Source organism: Lepidochelys kempii, chromosome 1 (assembly GCF_965140285.1).
Source record: "Lepidochelys kempii isolate rLepKem1 chromosome 1, rLepKem1.hap1, whole genome shotgun sequence".
NCBI classification, from domain to species: domain Eukaryota; kingdom Metazoa; phylum Chordata; order Testudines; family Cheloniidae; genus Lepidochelys; species Lepidochelys kempii.
Window position 1 is genome coordinate 170,228,166 of NC_136380.1, and position 7,678 is coordinate 170,235,843.

A 7,678-nucleotide genomic window follows, 5' to 3' on the forward strand; every position below is an offset into this window, starting at 1 on the left:
CCATTTGCAAAAGCACACAAGTGTCACAAAAATCTTTGCTGCTTCAGATCTCTGGTGTCTTGTACATTAATAGCAATAGGTAATAAACCTAAATCACTTAAAAATGGAAGTAAGTTCTTTTGTCGTCAAACTGCTTGTAATTCTTTTTAAGACCTCTCCTTCCCCAGAAAGAGAGCTCTAGAATAGTGTCCAATTGTTATCAATTACATGTCAGCATTTTTAGATGCGTAATCTCTGAATCTCTCCATGTCCTCTGTGTTCTTTGAGGCATTGTTAGTATTCAGCTGCTAAAAAAAAAGCAGTTAATGTCTTATGTGAAAACCATTTCCCTTAACTAGTAGGGAGGTATGTTGGAACTCCCAGCCCTCCATGTAATAAGTCTTTATTTTTTTTAGATTGTTTATGTGGCTGACAAAACAAATCCTCAAGAGATTCTGCTGAAAAGAGTGTCAAAATTTCATTTTCCTTTGGCTCAGAGGCTTTTTTCTTGGCTAGAAAAGAATTTGAGTCATACTTACTGTAACATTTTATTTAGCAAATGCATTCTTTAAATTCTGTCCCACTGACTCCTTTACCATTAGGTATACTTTTGAAATTTCACTTGCTTTCTTAACAAACTGATGTCACAAATTAGCAAAAGAACAACAAACATACAATAAAATATATTTAACTAGAAATATCTCTTCTAATTAGTGGCACCATTAATTACAATTATGTCAGTATACTTAGGGTATTTATACACTGCAAAGAAGTTAGCCTGTGCCAGCCAACTCAGGCTTGCGGGGCGCTTGCTGCCTGGCCGTTTCATTGCTGTATAGACTTTCGGGCACGGAGACTGAGCTCTGGGACTTTCCCACTCCATTAAATTCTCTATAATCCTGTTTTGATAGTTTCAGATAATTAAGGTTTGGTTAAGCAAGGTTGTACTGTATAATTCTAATGTGGGAATATTCCTGTTTCACTTAAAGGGACTTTGACCTTGTATATTTAAATTTTATTTATATTTATTCATAACTTTAGAATCATAGACTCTGTCTACCAAATTAGGCATAGGGCATGTTCTACATTCCATAGGCTTGTACAATGACAAAATACAGCGCTAATTAAATTGCATATCACCATTTTTTAGTTAGTGAAGTTCTGGCTTGGAAGAATATCTTTTGATAAATATGGCCTCTGAAGTAAACTGCAGTGCTGTATTTTCTTTGCCTGGGTAACCAGGTTTTGTTTTCTGTATAAAATAGCTGAACATGTCAGAATTGGCTCTTAATTTTCACAAAACCTATGAAAGTGTGATTATTTTTTTCCCAAGTGTTCTAAATGCAGTGGTTAAACATTATGGGGAGATCACTAAAATAACTTGATTCCTGAACGAACCTGATTTGAATAGAGATGGGTTGACAAGATGGTGGTTCTATTTGGTTCTGGACTATTGGTAATTATTCAGATTTGGATGTGAGACAGAATTAGGAGTGGTTTGGATTCAATGGCACTGAAATATTCTGAGACTTCCACCATGAATGGAGATCTTGTGACTGAATTTTGAGTTTTCAATTAGATTTATGATAAAATTACATTTTTGAGTAAAATAGATCCCTCCCCCCAATTTTACAAGTTTTAGAACTGTTGTTCAAAAAGTTTGGTCCGCATTTAAAAAAAAAATTCCTGAAAAATCTTGTAACTTTTTTGTTGTTACTAGCTCTGCTTGGGACCTCGGCTGTCCTTGTGTGATTTCCATCGTCTGAGCCAAAATCATGCCAGAATCTGTCCTTGTGAGATTTCAACTACATCTGAATCACAACCTGAAATGTGCTTGGGATTTAAATTCAACCTGGAACCAAAACTGCAGAGGAAGGCTTAGATCTGGGAAAGTGAATATGAACTTTGTCAGTTGGCAAAGGTGGTTTTCATGGCTCTGAAATTTGGATCAACTGTTGATATGATAGTAAGTTCCTAGTGGTGATACGCTAGTCAGCTAATGCATTGGTCTTGTCCCCTCGGTCTGATAACTATATGAGGTTAAGGATAGGGGGAATGCAGCTATAAGCAGAGAGAGAGTTCCTTCTCCTTTGCTTTTTCCTGGCTTGGGTGATCATTGTTCATCCAGGGCTCCCTCTCTGCATATTCTGCCTGTCTCATGGAGTGAGCACTTCTCAGGCAGGAGAATGTGGGGTGGGAACTGGCTCACAAGTTTATTGGGGCTTTCAGATTTCCTACCTACTAGGTAGAGTATTAGCAGCATCTTTGGGAGAAGAGGCTTCCCCACCCCATTCAGTTTCATGAACATGTCCTGTCACCTGCTCCTCCTTCTCTCATGGGGAGAGAGGAAGAAGACCTCATTGTGAAGGCTGCAAAGGAGGAACAAGGGACAGGAGAGAAGACATCCTTATTTCCCTATAGCCACTGCCCCTCACCATCTCCTCTAGACTCCAGTGGGAAGAAAGCTGACAAGGTTGGTTGTCCCAGGCTCTCTTTCCTCCATGACACTCCATTGTGGGCGGAGGGAGTGGGGAAGCGAATGCAGGGTCAGATGAGAGTAGTGAGGGATGGAAGAATGGGAATGGAAAGGGGTGACAGGCAAATTTAGAGAGTGGTGGAGGTGGGGGGGTTATTTAGTGAATGAAAGGTGGGATTGAAACAGTTAAACAGTGAGATTGAAAGTCTGATTCTAAGGGAAGTGATGGTGAGTGGGAAAAGAATTGCAGAATAAAGAGAAAAAGGTGGAGAAACTGAAGGAAATGAAGGGAAGAGCTGAACGCTTGACCCCTAGTAAAATAATTTTTGGTTTTGTATAAAAGTGTGGTGCCAAAATATTGCAATAGAATTCCCATTAATGTTTGCTCCAGAGGTCAGGGTCCATGTTTGGATCGAATGTTGATGCTTGAGAGACCTCATTTTAGGTGTATTTAGGAAAACATGAGTATTCTTATAGATAGAAAGCACATTGTTTTTATTATGCAGGCTTCCTGGTTTGGGGTCAATATGTTAATAGGACCTAACATGCCTCTGACAAGTTGGTCAAATATTAAATTTGTTTGGTTTTCATAAAATATTCTGAACTATTTTGAGTTCTTCAAAAGTGTAGAAGATTGCATCAGGGATTTCACCATTTTCCTGTGGGAAGGGTCCTTAGACCTTCCATTTTATTTGTGGTGTTTACATCAATGCAGATTCTCATCCTGGTCAAATTTAAATCCTGCCATTTATAGGAGTGATGGTTGGGAGCATCAGGGATGTGCCTCCTATCAACCCCAGCTTCAAATTAGGGCTGTCAAGCAATTAAAAAAACTAATCGGGATTAATTGCAGTTTTAATTGCTCTGTTAATAACAGAATACCATTTATTTAAATATTTTGGATGTTTTTTACATTTTCAAATATATTGATTACAATACAGAATACCAAGTGTACAGTGCTCACTTTGTATTATTACAAATATTTGCACTATTAAAAACATAAACAAAAAAGAGTATTTCAGGTCACCTCATAAGTATTGTAGTGCAATCTCTTTATCCTGAAAGTGCAACTTACAAATTTGGTTGTCTTTTTTTTTTTTTTGGTTTTGGGGTTGGTTTTTTTTCTTTTTTCTTTTAAACATAACTCAAAAATAAAACAATGTAAAACTTTAGAGTGTTTCTCAAACTTTTTGTGCTGGTGACCCCATTTGGACTTAAAAAAAAAATTGTCATTCCCCTACCTTCAGCCCTGCAGGGCTCTGGCCTTCAGCCCCCCTCAGGGTATGGGGTTCTGGCCTTCAGCCCCCACTGCAGCCTCTGGAGTGCAATTAATGCATTAAAATAATTAATGTGTTAATTGTGCTGTGAATTAATCCTTAATTGACAGCCCTAGTTCAAAGTGAAAGGTCATGGGGACTTATCAGTTGGAAGTGATGGAGGAGTAAGACCTGAGTGTAGGGTTGCCAACCCTTCAGGATTGTCCTGGAATCTCCAGGAATTAAAGGTTTAATCTTTAATTAAAGATAATGTCATGTCATGAAACCTCCGGAAATTCATCCAACCAAAGTTGGCATCCCTACCTGGGTGGATTGGTTGATGACTATGAGCTGCCAATGGGATGCAGCAGTGAAAAAAGGTAATTCAATCCTAGGATGTTTCAGGCGAGGTATTTCCGATAGAGAAAAGGAAGTGTTATTACTATTGTACAAGGTACTGGTGAGACCTCATCTGTAATACTGGGTACAATTCTGATCTCCCAGGTTTAACAAAGATGAATTCAAACTGGAACAGGTTCAGAGAAGGAGAAACTGCCTTACAAAAGGAGGTAAGGATCTTGGCTTGTGTAGCCGAACAAACCGAAGGCTGAGGGATGGTATGATTGCTCTCAATAAGTACATCTCAGGCATAAACATCAGGGAGAGAGAGGAGCTATTTAAGTTAAGGGCCAGTGACACTACATGAACAAATGGATATAAACTGGCCATCAACAAGTTTAGGTTTGAAGTTTGATGGTTAGAAATTTCTATCTGAGAAGTGAAGTTCTGGAACAGCCTTCCAAGGGGAGCAGTGGGGGCAAAAAAACTAAGGCCCTGTGTACACTACAGAGTTTTGTCGGCAACTGGCAGCTTTTGGCAGCAAAACAGGGGAGGTGTGCACACTGCAATGCCACTTTTGGTCACAAAACTGCCCTGGTGTGGCGACAAAATCAAACCACGTTGACAAGAGGGATAAAGCTTTTTGTGGCAAACTAAAAGCTACAAAGCAACAGCATAGATGCTGCCATTCATTATATTGCCAGAACTGGCCTCCTTCAGTATCCCACAATGCCTGCCAATACTGCTCTGCTCACTGTTTTGAACTCTGCTACCCTACATTGCTGCTGCATAGGCATGTGCCCCTCCCCTTGCAAAGCTCCAGGAAGGTCTGACAGCTGAGTGTGCAACTCAACTCTGGCAGCAAAGAGCAAATCACTAAGTGGAATGTTGCTCTCTTTTACACAGAGGCAGGCAGGAAGGGGTGTGTGTGTGTGTGAGAGAGAGAGAGAGAGAGAGAGAGACTGCTGTGCTGTGCTGAGCCAGGGCGAGAGGCGGGGGCTGATGTCAGGGTTGTTCCCCATACCCCAGCTCAGGATAGGTTGCTTTCTGCGGCTGTCCGAATTTAGAGACTGCATGCTGACATACTCACTCTCCTCCAACACATACACTCTCACATACACATTCTACCCCCATTCTTACACACTCCCCCAACACATACTTTATCTCGTTCCCCCCCCCCCACCCACTCCCTGTCACACACTCTCCTCCCCGCCACCCACTTCAGTTGAAAAAGCGGCTGGCAATCTAATAGGATGCCCATGGAACGATGGAATTAAGAAACCTGCATTGTGTGACGCTGTACCTGCCCCATGAAGCATTGCAAACCTTTCCCAAAGCACCCTGCAGTCAGTTGCATAGTGGGATAGCCACCCACAATGCACTGATCACTGTGTCGATGCAAGAGCTGCTAGTGTGGATGTGCTCTGCCAATGCAAGAAGCATAGTGTGGACATACAACAGCAGTTTAGTTAGTTTTGTCAACAAAACCCTGTAGTCTGCACATTGCCTAATTTGTTCCCAGACTGAGCTTGATAAGTAGGGCTGTCAAGGGATTAAAAAAATTAGTTGCGATTAATCACAGTTTTGATCACACTGGATAAAAAGACAGTTAAATGTAGCTATTGCAAGGCTAAGTTCCAATACCATCGAATTACTTCAAGTCTGCAGTACCACCTACATGCTAAACATGCTTTCGCCTCCAATTCCTGTGCTACAGATAACCCATCAACAGAAAATGAATCCTGCCATCCATGACAGAGTATGCTTACAGAGTTTCAAGATCTTTACAAGCCCATGATTCAAACAAAGTACAACAGCTTAACCAATGCTATTTGCAAAGTGGATAGCTATGGAATACAGACCACTCAACATTGCAAGCGACAGAGGGCCAAGAGGTGTTATTCAAATTCTACTTCCAATCAGTCATATACCTTTCCCTGTCAAAGAACTATTGCATCATGAATACATGACCTATATCACAATGAAAAGACTACAAAGTTGAAGCTTCTGCAAAATGCACTAGCTGTTGCTTTGACTAGTGATCACTGGACATTCTTGAGCAATCACAGCTGTCTTGGAGTCACAGCATAACTGATGCTGCATGGAAACTGCAGTTGTTTGCTTCAACAGTAACACGTGCTGAAGAGAGACATTATGCCGAAATATGTGTAAAGCATTTCTTGGATGTTGCAAAAGAACAGAATATTCAAGAAAAGGTAATTGTGTGATCAAAATTGTGATTAATCGTGATTAATTTGTTTTGAGTTGATCGCTGAGTTAACTGTGATTAATTTACAGTCCTACTTTAAACTTAATTTAATTTACAGCCCTACTTCTGGCAAGCTAGGGCTCTCCTCAGGAACAGGAACTCCTTTCAGAAACTTTTCTTTGTTCATGTTCTCATGAATTTTGAAGTCAGAAGGAACTAGTCCACCCTGCTGTACAACCACAGGCCATAGAATTTCACTCAGTGGAAGGAGTTATCCATACTAGGTAAGTGAAACTCTTCCCTGAGGAAGTGAATGCTGTCTTCATCATTGTGCATCCCATTAGCAAACGATGAAACTGCAGGATCATCACTAGACTTCAAGTCCTGTCATGACAACCACGAGAAGAGGTGAGCTTCCCATTCTATTCTGATCAACTTTAACCACCGGTAAGTAGTAGTTCTTTACTGATATTCAATGCCATACAACTCTGCTAAATGCAATATGGTTTCACCTGAAGTCAAGGAACTTGCTGATATAGGTATATTTTACTTTATTGAATTTTATTAGAAATCCAGGTACAGGAAGTCCATAATTCACCAAACTTTTAAGAGGCATTTTATTGGAAGAGCAGACAATGGAAAATTCTTGAAGAATACCAACCATCTGAAAATGGTAATGCTATCATGCTGTGGTCTTTCATGAGATTGAAACCCCAGTCATGGACAGCATTAACATTTTTCAGAGTAAAAAGAAAAGCTATTTAAAAAATTCTCACGAATTTGATGACAAAAATCTAACATGCCTCTTCTGAGGAATCAGATTTGTAGAGAAAGGGATATGTGTAAGTGGTGTGATGCTCATTTATATCTGGTGGATAATTCCTATATTTGCAGTTCATACCTACTGTGTATTTTAGGGAGAGAACATGGAAGAACATAAGTATAATTTGAACACAGTTAAGAATCAGAACAGTGAATGGCAAGACCATCTCCCCCCTTGTTAGTAAATATCTATTGGCATAATGTTAGAAGTAATGAATTTAATGATAAATAAAATGACTAATGTGGCAATACCAGTTGTGAAAGCAGGAGTGGTAGATTTAATGGCTTGTCCTACACCTGAACATTAAACCAGAATAAGGTAGGGTGTGAATTTAAAGTGGATTAACTATACTTATTGATTAACAACCTGTGTACGTTCTTATTCCAGAATAGCAGTTCCTTATTCTCAGTTATCTTAATGCAGTTGGATTAAATAAGACTACTCATGTATAAAATAAATACATTAGATTAAGGTTTCAGAGTAACAGCTGTGTTAGTCTGTATTCGCAAAAAGAAAAGGAGTACTTTTTGCACCTTAGAGACTAACAAATTTATTTGAGCATAAGCTTTCGTGAGCTACAGCTCACTTCATTGGAT

At 39.7% G+C, this 7,678-nt stretch overlaps 1 long non-coding RNA gene across 1 annotated transcript; it reads left to right on the top strand.

Moving 5' to 3' along the window:
• The first annotated feature begins 1,143 nt into the window (after nucleotides 1–1,143).
• On the top strand, nucleotides 1,144–4,365 carry LOC140918544 (uncharacterized). The gene is made up of 2 exons (XR_012161223.2): nucleotides 1,144–1,945; nucleotides 4,216–4,365. It is a non-coding gene; the product is annotated as an uncharacterized LOC140918544 (long non-coding RNA).
• The last annotated feature ends 3,313 nt before the right edge of the window (nucleotides 4,366–7,678 follow it).